General features: G+C 46.2%; 1 protein-coding gene and 1 long non-coding RNA gene across 3 annotated transcripts in view; one reads left to right on the top strand and one right to left on the bottom strand.

Annotated features, from left to right (window-relative positions):
• Positions 1–593, bottom strand: part of CUNH18orf25 (chromosome unknown C18orf25 homolog) — a 76,378-nt gene extending 75,785 nt beyond the window's left edge. For both annotated transcript variants that reach the window (XM_027397948.2, XM_027397949.2), the window contains exon 1: positions 462–593. The gene's annotated coding sequence lies outside the window, so the exon portion shown is untranslated. The remainder of the gene's footprint in view (positions 1–461) is intronic.
• A 160-nt stretch (positions 594–753) lies between these two features.
• LOC113839198 lies at positions 754–1,573 on the top strand. The gene is made up of 2 exons (XR_004768316.1): positions 754–940; positions 1,326–1,573. It is a non-coding gene; the product is annotated as an uncharacterized LOC113839198 (long non-coding RNA).
• Positions 1,574–22,128: the final 20,555 nt, after the last annotated feature.

The raw sequence follows: 22,128 nt of genomic DNA, 5'->3' as shown, positions 1-22,128 counted from the left end.
GCCGCGAGCCGAGGAGCGCGGCTGGAGCCCCCGCCCGGGAGTCGGGGGGGGGTACAGAGTAAAGCTCGCCGCCTCCGCAGCCTCCAACACCAATTCCCTTCAGTCGTCCGCGCCGCCCCAAGAAAATGTCACCAGAGGCCGTTCCGCTGTGCGCCTCACTTCCGCCCGGAACCACAGAGCAGCGCCAGCCGGCTAGAGCGGCCGCCGCCGCGGCGGGAACCCCGAGTGGCTGGCGGCCGGCCGGGAGCAGGTCGCGCAGCGCCACCTGGCGGCGGAGACGCGTGCACGTCCTCCGGTGAGCGCGCCCGCTTTCCCGGGCTTTCGTGCGTACCCTGCTTCTGTCCCCTCAGCCTCCATCCAGAAACGTCGGTCCTCGAGAGCCAGAACGCCACGCGGTGCAAACCAAGACCAACGCCTGACAAGGAGCGGAATCGGCTTCCTGAGCGCTGCCCGGTACTCACCCACTCGCGAAGCCTTTCCGAAGGAAGCTCACGATGTCCAAGTCGTTGAGTCGCCCCGGCAGGGCGTCCGCTCCTTTCTCTTGCCACTTTCCCGCGGGAGCCAACAGCTCGGCTCCGGGAACCGCTCGTCTCCAACACCCGCACTAACGTCTCGTTCAAGTTTCGGCTCGGGAACAGCGCGGGGCTTGCGGCTAGCGCGCCACCTGCTGGTGACACCGTCCTCCAGGGGACCCCGCTCCCCCGCCACACGCTTCAGACGCCCAAAATTCCGCCTCTGCAGAGTCACTCCTTGGTTTGGTGCGACCTAGGAAGGGTGACACACACACACACATACACACCGCTGTGAGTTTGGCAGACCCGTCCTTAAAATGGGCGCCGGGCACGTGCGGGACTCGGGACCTGGAGAAAATGGGATGGATCGCCACTTGGCAAGTACAGAGCTCCAGAGACCGAAGCTGAGGACAGCCTTTCAACTCCAGGTCTGACCCCTAAAAGAGTGCAGGTTTTGGGGGAGAGGAAGGATATAAAAGGTTTGAGAAGAGATTGTGATCTGTACCTTTTTTTTTTTTTTTAAACCGGGAATTGAACTAATCCCTGCAGATGCGAAGCAACTGCTCCACCCCTGAGCTACGTCTCCAGACTTTTTTACAATTTTGAGACAGGGTCTAGCCGTTTTCCAAACTGGTGAAGGTCTGCTCTGATGTCTGGTAACAGTGTCTGGAGACAACTCGAAAAGAGAAGGGAAAGATGGGAAAACAAATCCACCTTTGACAAGCGAATGGAGGAGGGAAAATGGATTTGGTGTCTGCTATGTCTCCACATCCTTAGGTGGTAGTAACTTTTCCGTGTCTCTGGTCTTTCTAGCAAAGAAACCATCCGCCCAGCGGCTGGTGGGATGAAGGTGAAGGCTGCCTGCGATGAGCCCTCCCCTGGCTAGTTATCATTGCCCTGCATCTCAAACTCCAGACCAAGACCCCTGAACCTGGAGCCCACTCAGCCTTCGGAGCTTCTGTTTCCTATAGAATGTCACCCATTCTCTGACAGAATCTGCAGGAAGAGGGTTCACAGTCCATTTCTGTTAATAAATTGCCTCTGTGTAAGGAAAAAAAATCCTGAAATCTTGGGTGAGATTCCTCAAAAGGAGATTTGGAAAAATCTACAACACGGGGCCCAAGTCTCCATCAACATCAGTTCCCTCCTTAGACTAGGGAGCTCTGCTCTCTGATTCACTCAGGGTTTGTTTTTATCATGGGGGGGGGGGGGCAGGTGAGCACAGGAAACAACCTTGGGAATCTGTTCTCTCCTTTCACTATGGGCTCTGAGGGACAAACTCAGTCAAGCTTCCAAGGCAAGCAGTTACCCACTGAGTCTTCTTGCCAGCCCTTTCTCAAGACTTTTTTTTGGCGCGCCGGGGGGGGGGGCGGGGGAGGGGGGGGGCGTGTTCCAGACAGGGTTTCTCTATGGCTTTGGGGCTTTGGAGGCTGACCTGGAACTCGCTCTGTAGACCAGGCTGGTCTCGAGCTCACAGAGATCTGCCTGCTTCTGCCTCCCGAGTGCTGGGACTAAAGGCATGCACCACCAACGCTTCTCAAGACTTTTAAAGTATGTTTTATTCACATATAACAACTGTACTATTTGTGGGGTATGATGTGCATATCCATCACCTCAGACACTTATTTTTTTGGATTGAGGACATTTAAAATCCTCTCTATTTTATTCATGAATTGTTGCCATACATGGTTATCCTTCCCTGCTGCTGGAAAACTGTAAGCTGTTCCTCCTGTCCAGCTGCACCCCTGCACATGTTCTCAAACATCTCTCTACAAGTGATCCTCCCTCGTATCTCCCCCAGGCTCTGGGAACAACTGTCCTACTCTGTGCTCCTGTACCATCATCTTTTTAACCTCTGCATACATCATAGTGTCAGTTTTTCCACCAGCTAAAACACAACCATCCGATGGCCATCTTGGAGGAAAAATAACTTTGGCCCTCTAGTCGTGGCCATGGCACAGAACAACACAGTGACAACTAGGTCTGTGGTAACAGTAAGGGGACTGTTAATACATTCTAGTAAAAACAGGGGGGTGCCTTAGGACCTTAGCCTGGAATTCTAATCATAACTCCCCCCTGCCCTGCCCTGCCCCCAAATTATCACATGATCTTGGGAGTTTCCAGGATATATATATACACACACACCTATATATATACATGCATACATGATGTGAATGTATATATGTGTATATGAATTAGAAGGGTTAACTGAAGGCAGGACTCCATGGTACAGCTTCCTGAGGCCCCCACTCACTAGGCCCTTTGAGTGATGAAGCTGTTTTTGAATCACCAAGCTCCTGTCAGTAACCTCTCACTTGTGTTCTTATTATAAATGAACCAGTAAACTCACTGGTTCACTAAGTTGGACTAGAGTGCAGTCATTACATTGATCTGTCACAGGTGTCCTATTTTTTTCACATGTTCCCCACATTTCCCCCAGGAAAGTTAACGTGACAACATTTAAATGAAAGCATGCAGCATTTCTGCATTTGTCCTTCAGTCCCTGACATATTCCATTTAATATCCAAAACCTCCAAACCTCCAAGTTATAAGAAATGGTAGAGTTTTATTTCATGGCTGGGTAATATTTTACTCTGAATATCACATTCATATCTTGTAAATAGGGCTGTAATAAACATGCAAGTGCAACTGATCCCATTTGATATATATATATATATATATATATATATATATATATATATATCCCATACAGCTCATTCATTTTTGCTAACTGGCATTGGCACAAGATCTTTCCAGTCCTAAGTAAAGTGAGAGAATGAGATAAGAATGGCTTTTATTAAATACTTACTATGCACCAGATACTGTGCTATTTAAGTGGATTTATTCATCTACACCTCATAGCAGCCCCATGGGCTTGGAGGTATTTTTAATCCCTGCCAAAGATATAAGGCAATGGACTCTGGGGAAATGCTGAGCCTCCGCACTGTGATAGCCATGTAACCGCAGACAGGTGACAACTTCCAGAGTTAACTTACTTGCCCTGCCTGGGAGTATCCTCCCACAGAATCATGTTCCATCCTCATAGAGAAGGCTATCCAGAAGCAGTCAAAGGAATCCAAATAGTAGCAAGTCTGCATTTGGACCTGGCTCTGCCTCACTCCAGCAGGGTGACTTACATGCAATTGTGTGATCTCACTGACTGTGGAGACCCTACTGGTCCAAGGATGACCTCTTGATGCTCTTGAGGGTGAGGATGAAATGGGGAGTGCATAGGAAGACCCTAGAACAGTCCCTGGCTCAGGGAGAACAAACAAATCAGTGTCCCCAGTTACACAGGCGCAGTGCTTCAGTACAATGACATTCCCATCTCAACAGGATCCTTCCCCTACCCTCCCCCCCACCACAGAACAACAGGTTCACATGAAACCAGAGCCCTAATGGAATGATGCAGAAGGATGTCATGAGGCAGAACCAGGAGGTGGCCAAGGGAAGCTGGGAAGAGCTCTTTTTTCCTCTCTTGGCAAGATGACTGACATTTGTTGGCTGGGGTGAAGTGCCCAGAGACCCAGTTCCATTACCCTCTTTCTTGTCAGTTGAGCCAGTGAAACCTAGTCCATATAGAAAGACTAGGGTTTTTGTTTTGTTTTGTTTTTTTGGTTTTTTTTAGATTTATTTAATGTGTATGAATGTTGCCTGCCTGCCTATATATATGGTGCCTGTGGAGGTCAGAAGAAAGTGTCAGATCATCATAAGTGAGTCATCATGTGGGTGCTGGGAGTTGAACTTGGGTCCTCTGCAAGAATGAGTGTTCTTAACTGCTGAGCCATCTCTCCATCCCCAAGTCTAACTTCTTAAAAGAAGGGAAATGGAAATAAAGGCAAAATATAGTTCCTAATTTGTCAATTAGTCTCCCCCACCTTCTGCCCCTCTCTCTGCTTTCTTATAGAACCCAATCTATGCCTCAATGCCAATTGTCTTCCAGACCTGGGAAATACCAGGACATTCTGGAATTTACAATCAAAATAATAAAAAGGAACTGGATCTGTCTTGTTGATATTGGTGTTGTGATCGCTCAGAGAAAGAAAGATTGCTGCCGTAGATAACAAAGCCTGTGCCACAACCAGCAAGGCTGGAATCATAGTGCAGCAAGAATCTCAATGTGCTTCTGGGCCGGTGTCAGAGCACTTGCATGACTTAAACAAATCAACATAAAGAAGAATCCCAACGTGGAATGTTGCAGGCCTTGTGAAATTTCACGTGAAAACCTTCTACTTCTCTCCAGAAACTTTAGAACACACCTCCTCAACTCTATGCCAAAATGAAGGTTGGAGGGTCAACCCAAACGTCAGGGTCATACCATGGGCCTTCAGGAAGCTAGCCTCTATGCCAGCAGGTTCCCCATCCTCTTATGCAGCCCTGTTCCTTCAGCCTGCTCCTTGGCAGAGGTGTGCTCACAGCCAGAAACTTTTGGGTGATAGTTAGAAGAGCAAGCAAAGGCAGAGAGGCAGTTTGTCTCCCTGAAAGGCCTGCAAGAGATGGCCCCTGGCCACTGGGGGTGGGGATACTTAGTCATCGTCAAGGCCAACCTCCCTGCCGGTGCCTGCCAGGCTAGTGGCATAAATACCAGGTCTCTGGTTTCGCCCCAGCCCATTGGCAAACCACTACCTCAGGTCTGCTTCCTCGGTATGCCAAGCTCTGTTTCTTCTCCTTTTGTCTCCTGTCCCCACTCTGCTTTTCCTTCTTCTCTTTGAGCCCTGCTGGCCTTCTCTACTGTAGACTCTCTGGCTGTGTCTAGGTAGAGACAGGGGTCTCCCAGGCAGCCAAAGCGGGAAGCAATGAGAGTCTTCCAAGTGATCCATAGGAAGCCCTGGTGTCTTCATAATGGGAGAAGGGGGCAGCAAAGACAAGTGTGCTACAGAGAGGACAGAGGTGCCTGTGGTTTCCAAGAGTCCTCCTGGGGAAAAGGTGACAATACTGTCTCACAAGTTGAACTGGTATTCTTCGTATGCCCTTCGTCCCCTGGAGGTAGGCCTGGTGCTAGATGGCTGCATCATCTTCGGATCTGGCAGGATCCTGCTATTCTACACAGGCCCTTCTGGGCTTGTTTCTGGATGGGCCTTTCCTCTGCAGTTGTTGAACTTTATCTGTGCCATCCTCTCCACTCTGGTCCTCAGTGCTGGAACAATGGAAGGATTCATTAGTTGGCTGGGCCTTTGGTGTCCATTGACGAGAGTCCCTTTGTGCCCAACTTCCCACTGTGAGATAGCCACCATTCAGTCTCAGGAATGACAAAACACTCCCCAAGCAGATAAGGGAGTATGGAGTAGATTCTGGGTCAGTTCAAGACCTGGCAACATCTCCACAGTGTGTGTGGTGGTAATGATGGTGTGGGGGGAAAACTAGGGATGATTCAGAATTCCTTTACAGTGGATGACAATCTAGTCTTCCAATTCACCCATATAAGAAAAGTCACAAGCCAGGCCATGGTGGTGCACGCCTTTAATCCCAGCACTGAGGAGGCAGAGGCAGATGGATCTCTGTGAGTTCGAGGCCACCGTGGTCTACAGAGCAAATTCCAAGACAGACTCCAAAGCAATACAGAGAAACCCTGTCTCGAAAACAAAACAAAACAAACATACCAAACAAACAAACAAAAAACGGCTGGAGAAATGGCTCAGAGGCCAAGAATACTGGCTGCTCTTCCAGAGGTCCTTAGTTCAGTTCCCAGCAGCCACATGGTGGCTTACAACCATCCATCAAGGTCTGGTGCCCTCTTCTGGCCTGCAGGAATATATGCAGGTAGAATACTGTATACATAATTTTAAAATTTTTTTAAAAAGAAACATCACAAAGATACATCACCTATCTAATCTACCTACTTCACTATCTTCCTATTTATCTACCTACCTACTGATTGATCAATCTATTGATCTATCTATCTATCTATCTATCTATCTATCTATCTATCTATCTTCTATTTGTCTATTGTCTACCTCCAAAGCTGAGAAAAGAACCCAGACTCTCACACATGCTAGCAAGAGTCAACTCTAATGCCTAGTTTATACCCCCATCCACACTAATCTAATTTCTACTCCAAGACCCCCACCTGCCAGAAGAGCTCATGTCATTATTACCAAGGCCTTTTTCTCTTCCCTCCCTGCTAGGCACTCCCAGAATCCGATAGTCCAAAAAGATAAGCAATAAAGCTCAATCTATGCACATCCCTCACTTTCCCAAACCCATCAATACACTGGCCTCATATCATGTAGAATCCCCAAGGTCCTCCCAGGTCACCTCTGTAGTGGATGGCTGTCCAAGGGTGGGCACAGCAGCACCTTTCTCCCAGCTGAGGTTCTGAGGATTGGTTCTCTCAAAATGCACTTCCCACTCAACAACACACATGGAAATAAGTTTAGATTTTTCTTAAAAGACCGGAAGAGCTGCTAACCTTGGTTTCTTCCTCCCAAGTCCCTGACACTAGCAGTCACCAGCCTGGCAATCTACTGCCGATGGGAGAGGTGAAGAAGAAGAAGACTAGGTGGAAGGGATGGAAAGGCCAAATGCCAACCTGTAACTCATCCACTGAAGCAGCACTTCACAGACACCTGCTCCAGAGCCGAGTGCCCTACTAAGTGCCAAGTATACATGTGACAACAGGAAGCCCCTCCAGAGCAGCCTAGCCTCTGCTTTAGGACAGTCACCTCACATGAAAACTGGCTAAAGGGTTGTAGACAGGCAAGCTCTGCAGAGAAGACCAGTCAAGTCATCTGCATCTTCCTAGCAACTCTTGTATCAAGCAAGTGCTAAGAGAGGCCAGCCAGATGGGCTGAGAGATGGATCTGCATTAGCATTCATACTGCTCTTCCAGAGGGCCTGAATTTGGTTCCCAGCATCCACATCACAGCTCACAGCTATCTGTAATTCCAGCTCCAGGGGTTCTACTCCCTCTCCTGGTCTCCATGGAAATCCATATCCATACATGGAGATAAAAATAAAAATAAATCCTTCCTCTTTCTTTTTTCTTGTTCTTGTCTTTTTGTTTTGTTTTGTTTTTAAAACAGGGTATCACTGTAGCTCCAGCTGTCTTGGAACTAACTCTATAGACCAGGTCACCCTCCATACCATCAAACTCACAGAGATCTGCCTGCCACAGCCTCCTGAGTTCTGGGATTAAAGTCAAGCACAACCACACCTGGCAATTAGAAATAAATCTTGAGGGGGGGAAGGGGCAGTCCAGAGACACTCATGGAGAGAGGCTCTCACAGCACCCTAGCCGTATGGAAATAACGAGGAATTGCAATGAAGGCTCTTGGCACAAGCCAATGTGGTCCTTTCCTGAATCAAGAACTGCTATGCACATGGGTAGAAACCCAACTATGTACTTCCTTTTTCCTGGCAGTGCTGGGGATCAAACCCAAGTCCTCACCTTTGTTAGGCCCACACTCCACCACCCAATTACATTCCCAGCCATAAGAACTCAAGTTTGTGCGTGTGTGAACACACACACACACACACACACACACACAACAAGACAGGAAATCACCAAGGCCCACAGTCTCCTTTCACAGATAATGAGGTCCAGGTGTAGAGATAAGAGACCAACAAAGAGTGGCAGTTAGGTTAGAGGCTGAAGTTCCAAGCACTACCCAGTCCCCAGCTCATCTGACATTAAGGTCTGCTACCTGAAGCAGTCCTAGTGTTTGTATACTTTGCTCTGCAGCAACTATCCTTAAAACTAGCACAAATCTGCAGGGGTTCCAAGTGTCGCCCCAAGGTGTACTTCTGTTTGTGCTTGTCCTGTCTGGGCTCAGCTTAAGCACCAAGCCAGAGAGGATGATGAGCTAAATGTAAGCACGAATAAATGAATAGCTGAAGAACTGGAAGATAAGAAATGCTTTTTAAAGATATGAGTGAAGAGAGACTCTTGAAACAATAGAGCAAATGAACTTGGCATTAGCCAGAGGCCCCTGCCAGGCTTGTGTCCTGGCACCTGTCCCCATTCTCCAGGGATCTTTAAAGGTCATCTTGGGCTCCTTCCTCTCCTTCATCCCCATATCAAATTAGTTTCCAAGTTCTCTGGTTTCTCCTTCTTTTCCATTGCAGTGGCTGCATCTTGGCCTAGGTCCTTATCACTTGGGGCCAGTCTGGATGCTGGCTGGCTGTGTGCACACAAAGCCTGGCAGGCAGCTCCAAGGCCAGCTTACTGCCTCAGGCTGTGCTGGCTCTGGGTTTGTTTCCTCCCCCTTTGTGGCTCAGGTCTTCCCCCTTATCAGCTGCCCTCACATGTACTCCAGCTCTCCTGCACCCTGGGCCAGCTCCTGGCTTGGCCACCCAGGCCCAGTGTGCTCAGGCTTTCTCTACCACCTCTCCCTCCCCCCAGCCCCTTCCTCAGGTTTCAATTAACTAGCTGCCCATAGATTGCAGCAAATTTACTGTCCCTGAAATAGAAGTGGCCCATAGCGAGGCTTAATGAGATCATCCCCCAAGGAATTTAATAAGGGACAATCCCTTTAGCTAGGCAGAGAGTTTAGCTCTGTGTGCAAGGGAGTGTTGGGGGAGGGGAGGCAGAGGGTTCATGATGCACTCACTACTCCTGGGATGAATTGGGGGTGTCTGGGATGGTGGGACTGAGAGCCAGAAAGGTGTGATGGAGGGAGATAAGGTAGATCAGCTGGGTGGGGGAGTGCAGCACAGCCTTAAGCTTCTGAAGCTTGTCAAGAGCCAACCGGAAACCCGACTCCAGCCCTGCTGTGCTCCAGAGGGCCCAGGCCAGTTCTAGAGGACAAGCAGCAAGAGCTTCCAAAGTCTTGAGAGGAGGCTCTAGAGCTGTAACCTTTTCCCTCTCCTAAATATAGCGGGCCAGTGTCTAGCACGGAGGAACTTGCCTTCCAAGCAGGGGAAAGAGAGTGTTTCTTTTTCCTGCTCTTTGAAACTGACTTCCTCTGCAACAGAAGCCATGCCAGCTGCAGTCAGTGGCCAGCCTAGCAGATGCGGCAAGAGAGACCCAAGATGAGTCCTCAGCTGTCTGCACTTCCTCTGCTTGTACATTAGCCACTTCAACATCACAGCTCTTGGGCCAGAACAGCCCCCTCTGCCCTCTCAGGGAAGGGCTACACGACCACACACACACACACACACACACACACACACACACACGAGCAGTTGTTCTCAACTTTCTTAACCCTTTAATACAGTTCCTCATGTTGTGATGACCCCCGACCACACAAAATTATTTTTGTAGCTACTTCATAACTATAACTTTACTACTGTTATGAATCATAATGTGAATATCTGGATATATGATATGGAACACTTGTGGGAGTCGTGACCCACAGGTTGAGAACCACTGTTGTAGCGTTATTAGCCACTGGGTAGTATACAGTCACTCTAAAAACTGAAGCCTGAAAGACTCACAACCATGACCTAGACCAGCCATCCCTTTAATTCATAGGTGAGCAACCAGCACCTGGAGAGGTGCAGAGCCATCGCCGGGTCCTAGCTCCTAGGCTGTAGAGCAATTGCCGCATCTAACAGATCAAGCCAGAAGTCCCTTAGCTGAGTTTCTAGAGTGGGAGAGCCGTGCCACTGCCAGTTGGCACTGGTTTAGCTCTCAGAAGCTGAGATCAAGGTGTAGGGTCGAAGCTAGGCGGTGGTGGTGCATGCTTTTAATCCCAGCACTTGGGAGGCAGAGGCAGGTGGATCTCTGTGAGTTCAAGGCCAGCCTGGTCTATAGAGCTAGTTCCAGGACAGCCTCCAAAGCTACAGAGAAACCCTGTCTCAAAAAAAAAAACAGAAAAAAAAAAAAAGGTGTAGGGTCGGGGCAGCAGCCTAGGTCTCATGAGGACTCAGCTGAGGAAAGACCTCCCAAGAGTCCTTGAGCTGTTAGCAGAGCTCTTGTTCCTTTGCTGATGGTCAGATGCGACCACAGGTGAAGGCTGCCCACATCCTTGGCTATCTCCCATGGGTCTTCTAACAAAACTGCAAGCTATTCATTCATTTAAGCCAGGGTCCCACATACTAGGTGGGCACATTACATTGTTCTACACTTCCAGTCCCATGACAACTCCGAGTGAGTGAATGCTACTAGGGGTTAAAATCTCTTCTCTTTGCCATATTCTCTTGGTTAGTGGCAAGTTCTATATCAGTAGGGTTGTTTATAGGGCCAGAACAAATATGAGACAGACAGATCTAAAGCCAGGATGGTGGCAGCTTGTTTTTATTGCCAACTTGATTGGGATAGTGAGGTTCCCCTTGGCTGTGTCTCCGAGGGCATTTTCAGAGAGGAGTGACCTGAGAGTGGGCAGGCTGCACCTTCCCATGAATGGGGATCCCAGACTGAATAAAAACAATGGAAGGAGGAAGCTCGTGGAGCACTCATGCTTGCTTTTCAGCATCTTGAGCTGTCCATATGTGAGCAGCAGCCCCACAGTCCAGCTGCCACAGCTAACACAGCCAACAGCGGTCCTCCATCCCAGGCCTTCCCTGCCCGGTGGACTGTACCCTCAGACCTTGTGCCAGCATAAGCCTTTCTTCCAGTACTCTTGTCAGTGCTCGCTTCTCAGTATTTGGTTATAGCAGCAAATAAATGCGTAGTAATTAATACACATGCTTCTAATCCCAGTAGTTTGGACCAGGAGAACAAGGCCAACCTGGACTACATGGGGAATCCTGTCTTACAAAAAAACAAACAAAAAAAAACAAAAACAAAAACAACAAAAATAGATAAATAAGGGCTTATTAGGAGACTAGGTTCATGTTCATCTGACTATGTGGACTGAGAAGTTCCAAGACAGACCCAAGGGTGCCCGTACTACCATACACCCTTGAAAGGTAAAGGCCCAAGAACCCATGGCTTAAAGGCCAGAGATCCTAGAGTTCTGATGGCCTATAACAGGAGGTGATAAGCATCTCGGTTAAGAGAGAGAGAGAGAAAGAGAGAGAGAGAGAGAGAGAGAGAGAGAGAGAGAGAGAGAACATGAATACTGCCTTTTCCACATCTTCTCTAGAAATGACCTCACAGTCACAGTTCTTTAATTACCCACTTAATCCAGTCCAGTTGATTTCTAAACTGAACCTCACAAGGTCCCACCCACACTCAAAAGAAAGGGGTCACTAGAGGCATGGGTCCTGAACCTGAGGGCCACCTCAGGCTCTATCCATCACACCTTTTGTCACATGGATGGAGAATGGCTGAGATAAATCAGAGAGCCCTATTTCACAATAGGAACGTGTTCTCAAGGCCAGCTCTGTTTCAAAATTCAGGATGTTTCGGATTCAGGATGTTACTACCTTCAGGAAGTAGGTAGCTGTACTATAAACTCACAGTGTTCCAGTGAGGCCTGGGTCAGCACCCGTTATCACAGGTGTCCGCTGGCCAGACTGTTTGAGCCTGTTCCAAAGGTGGAACTCAGGCCTTTCATGCTAGTCAAGCCCTTCCTCCACCACTGAGCTTCGTGTAAAGTCCTCACAACGAATAAATCCAGGTCAGAGTTATGAAACTCTTTGGGTTTTGAGAGCTTTGGGAGCTTTGGAAATTCTGGTGAGGAGGTGTGAACATGTAGTAACTGATGTGCAGTGAGTTCTTACCGTAGGTCGGATGCAGGCCAAGGAGCTGTGTTCTCACGGTTCCAGGAGGGATACAGCACTGCCATGTCAGCCTGTGTCAGCCTGCTACTTCCTCCCTGTGACCCCTCTTCCCTTCTCACTCCAGTAGACTCTTCATGAAGATGGGATGGGAACAAGAGGAGGCTGCAAGAAGGAGGCAACTTTCTGTTTTATATTTTCATTATTATTAGTATCATCATCATCATTATTATTTGAGATACGGTCTCACTGTGCTGCTCTGACTGACCTAGAATCCGGTTCCATTGTGTTATCTTCCATCAGGGACAGGAGCTTCACGGTAAACTAGCAAAATCCCAGGCCTCCAGTGGGACAGCAGATTGGTTGCTGGACTTGGACCCCTGCCAAATTTTGCTATATAGTTCAGGCTAGTCTTGAACTCACAGAGATCATCTTGTCTCTTCTCTCTTTCTTCGTTTTTGTGGTACATAGATTGAACCTTACATGAGGTAGGTAAGTGCTCTACCACTTAGCTATATCCCCAACCTTTTATTTTTAAAAAAATTCTTAATTTTATTTTATTTTATTTTATTTTATTTTATTTTATGTGTACCAGTGTTTTACCTGCATGTGTGTCTGTGTGAGGGTGTTGGGTCCCCTAGAACTTCAGTTACAGACAGTTGTGAGCTGCCATGTGTGTGCTAAGAATTGAACCCAAGTCCTTTTGGAAGAGCAGTCGGTGCCCCTAACCAATGAGCCATCTCTCCTGCCCTATTTTTAAATTTTTTTATTAGCGTACAATTTACATAATACCTGATGGGTTTTGTTTGACATTTTCATAAGAGTATATAACATATTTTAATTATATTTGCCTTTGCTGCCCTCTCTTGACCTCTCCCACTGACATCCCTTCTCTTCGGGCTACCACTTTTTCTACACTCATGCCTTTTTTCTTTTTCTAACTAGTTTAATTAGGTTTACTCACAGGGGTGTGGGCAACTTATTAGTGTCTACACCATTGAAGGAAACCACTCTCCCTGCCCCAGCAATCACTGTCTTTCTAGCAATCTACAGAGAAGGGAGGCTTCCCATGAGCCCAATGCCCATCAGAATCCTGGAAGGTCCAGTCTTTTGCAGGTGATGTGCAGGTGGTCAGAGTTGCTGAGGGTTCAGGAGTGTAACTGCCATACTGTGCCTGGAACAGTGTTCCTCAGCTCTCCACCCCCTCCACCCTTTCTTCTGCCATCCCATCTGCGATTTCCCTGAGCCATGGAGGTTTTTGGGTTTTTTTGTTTGTTTGTTTGTTTGTTTGTTTACTTTCTATTTTGAAACAGGTCATCATTAAACTAACCAGGCTGGCCTTGAACTCACTGTACAGTCCAGCTAGACCTTGAGCTCCAGATCCTCCTGCCTCAGCCTCCCAAGTACATTACGGTTACAAAACCGAACTTCCAGGCTCCGACTCTCTTGCTTGTGTTTTCACAAATGTGCTCAAGCCCCATGTTTTGAGATTTCCAGGCTTTGACAAAAACACTTTAGAAACAAAAACCTACCAAACATATAAGCAAAACAGACAAAAAAGGCTGGGCTTCTGGAAGCACTCATGAGCCAGCCGGACACGAAAGGCAAGCTCTGTAGGCTGTTTAAACAACCTGAAATCTGGCCACATAGCAGCATTCATTCCCTCCAGTGGAGGGAAAGGGCATCCTGGCTGGGGCCACCCAGGAGTGCTGCCAGCCAGCCTTCTCTCGGTAGCTAGAGAAAGTCTGTCTCTCTCCAGCCATAGCTGTTGCTTAAAGAGCCATTGCTCAACAAATGCTCCCGACCGACTCTTCAGTGCAAACTTGACAGGTGGCATGCCTGTGGACGCTCTAGTACCGCCCCCATAGGTTCCTGCACAGCTAACATCGTGGGGGTGGGTGCCGGTTTGGGGTTTGGGAAACTCTGTGACCTAGATTGTCGTGGTGGGCATCCGGTTCCATTGTGTTATCTTCCATCAGGGACAGGAGCTTCACGGTAAACTAGCAAAATCCCAGGCCTCCAGTGGGACAGCAGATTGGTTGCTGGACTTGGACCCCTGCCAAATTTTGTTTCTTCTCCACATATCCGCCCAGAGCCTTTTCTGGACCGAATTTGTCTTTTTTGTTGCTATGTTGTTGTTTGGAAGCATTTTAAAGTTATAACTGCCCTCTGCTGTCTGAAATTATGTTTGCAGCGCCTGTGCCTTTCAAACATGATCCCAGACAGGGAACTTGAGTACCAGGAGCCTGAGAACAGCTGAAGTAGGTTCCTCAGTTATTTAGGGTCATGAGTGCAAAGCGGATTGTAACAATTTCCTGTGTTTACCAGAGTAAAAGTCAGACTTTAGTACATTTCATGTTTTTGCTTTGAGGTTTTGTTTGTTTGTTTGTGTTTTGAGGTTAGGGAATGTTTTGTTTAACCCACTGTTTAATCCTAATGCTTTGCAAGTGCTGGCAGGACAAGCAGTAACTACTCTAATATGTTGACTGACTGACTGTCTAACAAATGGCTCCTTAAAGGGAGCAACATAACTCCACTCATTTTTACCTTATTTTTCTGTCACTTCACAGATTTTTTTAAGGGTATTTGAAAAAAAAATCTACATTTATTTTTAGAGAAATTGCCAAAATTAGAATAGATTAGTTTCTTTAATATGATGGAACCAGGCTTAGAGCAAAACTTACTTAGTAGACTATTTCTGCTTAACTCAGGAGTGTTAGGCTCTCCTCTTTGGCAGACTGTATTTCTCAGTACAGCTCCATGTTCTTACTAAACAGTCCTGACAATCCCTTCTCTGGGTGAGAAGACAGCGTCCACTTTAAAGGAAAGTGGTATGGAGAACTGGGGAGAAGGTTCAGCTGTTAAGAGCCTTCCTTGCAGCATTTGCAGGGAACTTAGTTCCTAGCACATTGCTGGGCAGCTCACAACCACCTTTAACTGCAGCTCCCAGGATCTGAAGCCTCTAGCTTCTCTAGCCAAAGCCACAGAGAAACCCTGTCTCAAAAGCCAAAAAATAAAATAAAAAAAAAGAGTGTCTTACTCTAAGCCAAGCTGACCCAGAACTCACTATACAGCACAAGCTGGTCTTGAACTCAAGGTGATCTCTTGCTGGGGCCTTCTGAGTGCTAAGATCACAAGCAAGTACCACCATGCCTGAGTGTTCTAAAAGATTTTAAATGACAATGCCAAAGATCTATGAGGATGTGGAGCTGAACAGTATAGAAATTACTACAATTACTACTAGAAATTATTTCTATCAAATATTTTGATAGAAATGTCTAGTTTAACATATCAACAATTTTATACCTAAATGCATATACATGTATACTAAATGACATAAATGGTAATTTATAATCATTGTTCATATCTGTGGGCTTTGCATGGGCAGATTCTACCAACCCTAGAAAATACTTGGTTAAAAGTTACATGTACTCGAGTGGTGGTGGTGCATGCCTTTAATCCCAGCACTAGGGAGGCAGAGGCAGGCAGATCTCTGTGAGTTCAAGAACAGCCTAGTCTACAAGAGCTACTTCCAGGACAGCCTCCAAAGCCACAGAGAAACCCTGTCTTGATAAAAACAACAAAAAAGTTACATGTACTGACAAATACAGCCTTTCCCCTTCTCTTCTCTAGACAATACAGTGTAACAATTATTTTCATTGTACTGGATATTATAAATAATCTAGAAGTGACTTAAAAGGCCAGGCATGGTGGTGTATACTTTTCATCTCAGTACTTGGGAGACAGAGGCAAGTGGATCTCTGTGAGTTCTGGGCCAGTCAGGGCTACACAGTAAGACCCTGTGTCAAAAATAGATAAATAATAAATAAATAAGTGTGTTAGTTGGTGTTTTATTGCTGTGATGAGACACCATGACTATGGAAACTCTTTTTTTTTTTCTGAGACAGGGTTTCTTTGTATGGTTTTGGAGCCTGTCCTGGAACTCTGTAGACCAGGCTGGTCTCGAACTCACAGAGATCTGCCTGCCTCTGCCTCTGCCTCCCGAGTGCTGGAATTAAAGGATTGTGCCACCAATGCCAGGCGCCCATGGCAACTCTTATAAAGGAAAACATTTAATTGTGGCTAGCTTATTGTACAGGTTTCATGGCAGAAAGCATGGTGACATGCAGGCAAACATGATGCTAGACAGGTAGCTTAGAGTTCTACATACGGATCCCCTGACAACAGGAAGAGACAGTGAGCCATTAGGTCTGGCTTGAGCTTCTGAAACCTCAAATGCCACCCCCCAGGGACACAGTTCTTCCAAGAAGGCCATCCCTCCCAGTAGTACCATTCCCTATGGGGACCATTTTTATTCAAACCACCAGAATAAATAAAAAAATAAATGTGATTTAAAGTATATGGGAAATACAGAGTTCATGAGAAATACAGTCTCTAGACTTCAAACACAATTACCTTTGGAGAAGGAATAATATGTAGTAAGGTTACCAGCTCATGCTGAGTAATCAATAGCTCTCAATATATGAGTGTGTTGTTTTGTTTTTATTGAGAGTCTCCTGTGGTCCAGGCTGGTCTTGAATATGGATGTAGTTCAAGATGACTTTGAGTTCCTGTTTCTACCTCCATAGTGTTAGGATTACAGGCATGTGTCACCATGCCCATGTGAAATTTTATATACTTAAAAGGGAATTTACATGTATGGATGTTTCATTAAAAAATGTATGTGGGGAGGCAGAGGCAGGCAGATCTCTGTGAGTTCGAGGCCAGCCTGGTCTCAGAGCAAGTGCCAGGATAGGCTCCAAAGCTATACAGAGAAACCCTGTCTCGAAAAACCAAGAAAAAAAAAGTATGTAATGGGTGTTTGCCTGCATATATGCCTGTGTACAACATGCATGTAATGCTCAAGGAGGCCAGAAGAGAGAGTCAGATCCTCTGGAACTGGAGTTACAGATGGTTGTGAATTGCCATATGAGTGCTGGGAATTGAACTTGGGTCTTCTGTGTTTATAATAAAAAGTAATACAAATAGGCAAAGTCTATGGATATACAAGACATCTACACCATGTAAGGTGTATGTTTTACTTCGTTTACAAAACTATGATTTAGACTGGGCAGTCTGAGTGTCTTTGAATTTATAAACTGCCTCTCTGGGATTGAGGAAAAATTCTTAGTATCTTTATAGCTCCCCCTCCCCCCGTAAGATATCATGCTTAGTGCTAAGAATGGAGCCAGTGAACAGAGAAGAAGGCCTTTGGGCTGTGCGGTCTGACACCAGAGAGTTGCCCCGCAGCCTTTAAGGTCACACTGCAGGCAGCATAAGGCTCCGGTGCTCTGTGTTGTACAGGCTGAAAATTCGGATCCTGAAGAGGGAGAGAGCAGTGCCGCCTCCCTACACTGTGGAGGCAGGCTGTCAGCTAGCTCACAACTGCTGCTGAGGAGTTGAAATAAAACTGAACATGTGGGATCCGGGTGCTGTCAGAAGAGCCTAAAAATATACAGCTGTACAATGTGAGAGGAAGCATGCTGAGATCAGAAGGGAGACACGCATCATGTTCCCAAATAAAGGTGGGAGATTAGCCTGTTGGCCATGTCCCATCCGACCTAAAACCTCAGCAGTCCAGGTACGGGGCCACAGCCAGCCTAGGGCAAGCCATCTCTCACGTGCTTCTGTGATAATCCACAAGAAAAAGTTTCCCTGGCAACCAAGGACATCCGACACATCATTCCACTCTTAAAATAGTACCAGCCGCATCTTCACAGCAACGTCTTCTCGTTCATGCAGCACCTCTCTCCCACCAGCCAGCTTCCAGGGGCAAGTGGAGCAGAAGTATCAACAACTCAAGCTCATCCCTGGTTACATACTGAGTTTGAGACCAGCCAGGTCTACATTAAGATCCTGTCTCGCCTGGCAGTGGTGACGCATGCCTTTAATCCCAGCACTTGGGAGGCAGAGGCAGGTGGATCTCTGTGAGTTCGAGACCAGTCTGGTCTACAGAGTCAGTGTCTACAAGAGCTAGTTCCAGGATAGCCTCCAAAGCCTCAGAGAAACCTTGTCTCGGGGGAAAAAAAAAAAAAAAAAAAAGATCCTGTCCTGTCCTGCCGGGCATTGGTGGCACACCCTTTAATTCCAGCACTCAGGAGGCAGAGGCAGGTGAATCTCTGTGAGTTCGAGGCCAGCCTGGTCTACAGAGTCAGTGTCAGGATAGGCTCCAAAATTACATAGATAAACCCTGTCTCAAAAAAAAAAAAAAGAAAAAGAAAAAAAGACCCTGTCTCAAAAAAGCAGAAAACAGGGCTGGAGAGATGGCTCAGCAGTTAAGAGCACTGACTGTTCTTCCAGAGGTCCTGAGTTCAATTCCCAGCAACCACATGATGGTTCACAACCACCTTGAATGAGATCTGGTGCCCTCTGCTGGCAGGCAGGAGACTGTATACATAGTAAATAAATAAAATCTTTAAAAATAAAAAGCAGAAAACAAAGACAAACAGGACTATACATAATATATGTTCCTGAGTTGGGCTATTGTATATACTGTGCATTACTAAGATAATAGAATAAATTAATTAATTAAATTTCCTAAATTTGATTATTTTACTGTGCTTAAAACTACAAATGTTTCTGTTCTTAGGGGATGAATATGGAAATATCAGGAGGGAAGCAGTCAGACCTGTAGTCTAGGGTCAGACATAAAGACAAAAAACAGAGGCTGCCCCTCACACCAGCTCCCCTGTCCATACAACTGAGTTCACAGCAGAGAGCCGTGGTCCATATCCTTTGTTTGCTTTAAAAAAAAATTATATGTGTGTGGGAGTAAACACACCACAATGTGCATATGAAAGTCAGGGGACAGCTTGCAGGAGTTGGTTCCCTCCTTCCACCATGTGGGTTCCCAGAACTGAATTCAGGCTGTCATGCTTGGCAGCAAGTGCCTTCCTTCAGCCAAGGAGTCATCTCCCCTGCTGTGGTGGTTTGAATGAGAATGAATATGTTAGAATGTTTGGTCCCTAGTTGCAGGAACTATTTGGGAAGGATTAAGAGGTGTGGCCTTGTTGGAGGAGGTGTGTCACTGGTGGGCTTTGAAGTTTCAAAACTCATGTCACTCCCAGTTAACTCAACCTTTTTTTTTTTTGTTGATCAAGATGTGAGCTTTCCACTATTCCTGATGTCATGCTTTTGCTCCATTATCATGGAATCTAAACCTCTGGAACTGTAACTCCAATTAAACATTTTCTTGTATGAGCTGCCTTGGTTATTATCTCTTTACAGCCATAGAAAATAAACAAATATGCAAGTTGGTACCAGGAATGGGGTATTGTTGTGATAGGCTTAACCATGCTGTTTTTTCTTTGTAGAGGAACGTAGATGACTTTGAGATGTTATACTAGGAAAGCAGTTGAATGTTATAATCAAAGATTAATGGGCCACACTAGTAGGAACATGGAAGACAGTAGTGCTGAAGGTAGAGGCACAGCTCAAGAGGGGAACAATATTGGCAAGGAGGCTAGGGACCATTCTTGTGATACTTTGGCAAAATACATAGCTGCTTTTTGCCCCCATCCTAAGAATTTGCCTGAGGAAAATTAAAAAGTAATGGATAATTTCTTTGGTGAATGGGATTTCAGGACAGTCTAATGTTGGCTCTGTTACATGGTTATTAGTAATCACATCTATGTAGGACTACAATGAAAAAGAGCAAGTAGGGCAAAAGAAATAGAAAATGTAAAGTTTGAGGAGAAAAAGAGCACCTGGTAATTTCATGTTAGAGCCAAGGTGTGTGCTTAAAAGAAACAAGGAGATCAAGGTGAGGCCTGACCTGCATTGTTACAAAGGGAGAGGAGCCCTCAGGGCAAGACTCTACCCAGATAATCCAACAATTTGTGAAATCAAAAAACCCAAGAAGGGTTGGAGAGATGGCTCAGCAGTTAAGAGCAGTTCTTCCAGAGGTCCTGAGTTCAATTCCCAGCAACCACCTGGAAAACCACCTTAAATGAGATCTGGTGCCCTCTGCTGGCATGTAGGCAGAAGACTATACAAAATAAATAAAAACCTTAAAAAAAAAAACAAGAAATTTCGTTCCCCTTTAAGAGCAAAAACTAAGAACAGCTTCTGCAGATATGACTCAAGGGAGCCAGGCTCCAATCACAAGTGAGAGTGAAGGGACCAGCTCCCCATTTCGGCAGCCATGGCAGTAACACATGCTTGCCATGACCTTGTCCTAGTCACTAGAAGTCAGATGCCTGCCTTGTGGCAAGGAACCAATCAGAAGTTAGCTGGTGGCGCTATGCTTTACAGCTCTGGGTGTGCTTTACTGGACAAGTGCACAGCAATGACACGCAGAGCATAGCAACCACCCTGGGAGGGCCATAACAACCAGTTGGCCAATCAACACACGGCAAGCCCTCCAAGCCTGGAGGCACACCAATCCTGAGCCTGTGTGCACCCCTAGACACTCCCCTTACACTGCTCTACAAGATCTCTCTGCAGCCCCTTCGAGCTGTCTTTGCTAGCCATCCGCCATGGCGGGTGGGTGAAAGACCCAAGCTAACATGGGGTTAGCTCGTTAAACAATAAAGCCTCATGCAGTTTGCAGCAAGTTTTCGAATCTGCCTGGTGACTGGGGTGACTGCGGTCCTGGGCTGGAACCCCGGAGGCCTGAGTTTCCGGGGGTCCATCAAGAGGTCAAGTGAGGTTGTGTTGTCCACTTGGTTCTGGTTTTAAGAGTCATGAGAGATACATGAGCAATGGGATTATGGGATTTTCAGGGTAAGGAAACCTGAGGCCAGGTGTGTAGCAGAATCCCAGCATGGAGGCCCTGAGAAGCCAGTGAATGAAGTTGTGAAAGAGAAGCCTGTACTGCATCTGGAAACCCCAAGATGTTAGATCAGCCAGTCATGGGATATCTGCTAAGGAGAGCTACATACAGGGAGTGGAAGCAGCCTGAGAGAGAGGTGCCTTACAGGCAGTAAGCTGCAAGTGTGTAGTAAGCCCTTTGACATCAGACAGGATTTGGAGTTGATGGGTTTTGGTCTTTATGTTCCAATTCCTCCCTTTTGGAAAAGCACTACATACTCTGCCATTGCATGTTGGAGTATACAGTTTACCTTTTGATTTTATAGGGGGTTGCAAATAAGAGATTGCTTTGAGATTCAGGAAAGATTTGGACTATTAAACTGTTAAGACAATGAAAGACTATGGAGACTTGTGAAGCTGGACTAAATGCATTTTGCATTATGATATGCAACTAGTCTATGGCAGCCAGGAAGTGGAATATGGTAGCTTGAATGAGAATGACTCCCATAGGCTCGTGTGTTGTTGGCTTTGTTTTTATTTTATTTTTTTACTCTTTTTGGCTTTTTACTCTTTGGGGGCCCTGACATTCAGCTCCCAAATAAATCACATATGGAGACTTATTCTTACTTACAAATGCCCAGTCTTAGCTTGACTTGTTTCTAGCCAACTTTTCTTAACTTAAATTAGCCTGTTTACCTTTTGCCTCTGGACTTTTACTTTTCCCTATTTCTGTACATCTTTACTTCTTACTCCATGTCTGGCTGTATGGCTGGTCCTCCTCCCCCTTCTCTTACTCCTCCTCAATCTCTTCCCAGATTTCTCCTCCTATTTTAGTCTCTCTGCCTGCTAGGCCCACCTATCCTTTCTTCTGCCTTCTTATTGGCCATTCAGCTCTTTATTAGGCCAATCAGTTGTTTTAGACAGGCAATGTGATACACCTTCACAGAGTTAAACAAATGCAACATAAAAGAGACACATCTTTGCATCACTAAACAAATATTCCATAGCATAAACAAATGTAACACAACTTAAAATAATATTCAGAACACATGTTTGAATACTTGGTCCCCAAGTTTGGGAAGACTTGCAATGTGTGGCCCTGGCTACATACTGAGTTTGAAAATCAACTATCAGTCAACCTAGATACTCCGAATTATTCTCCCTGTAGCCTTTTCTTTTTGTGTTATTTCTCTGTGTATATCTTGCTTGGAATTTTGTTCAGATTTGGAGATGACTTTGAGATCTCTTTGGTAGAGTAAACTACGGTGTAGATTTTTTTTTCTTTACAGTTAGGGTAGACGGAGATTTTGCTTGAGTTAAA

This window comes from Cricetulus griseus, chromosome 2 (genome assembly GCF_003668045.3).
Source record: "Cricetulus griseus strain 17A/GY chromosome 2, alternate assembly CriGri-PICRH-1.0, whole genome shotgun sequence".
Classification (NCBI taxonomy): domain Eukaryota; kingdom Metazoa; phylum Chordata; class Mammalia; order Rodentia; family Cricetidae; genus Cricetulus; species Cricetulus griseus.
The sequence above is the reverse complement of the archived record's forward strand: the minus strand, read 5'-3'. Positions and strand labels throughout refer to the sequence as shown.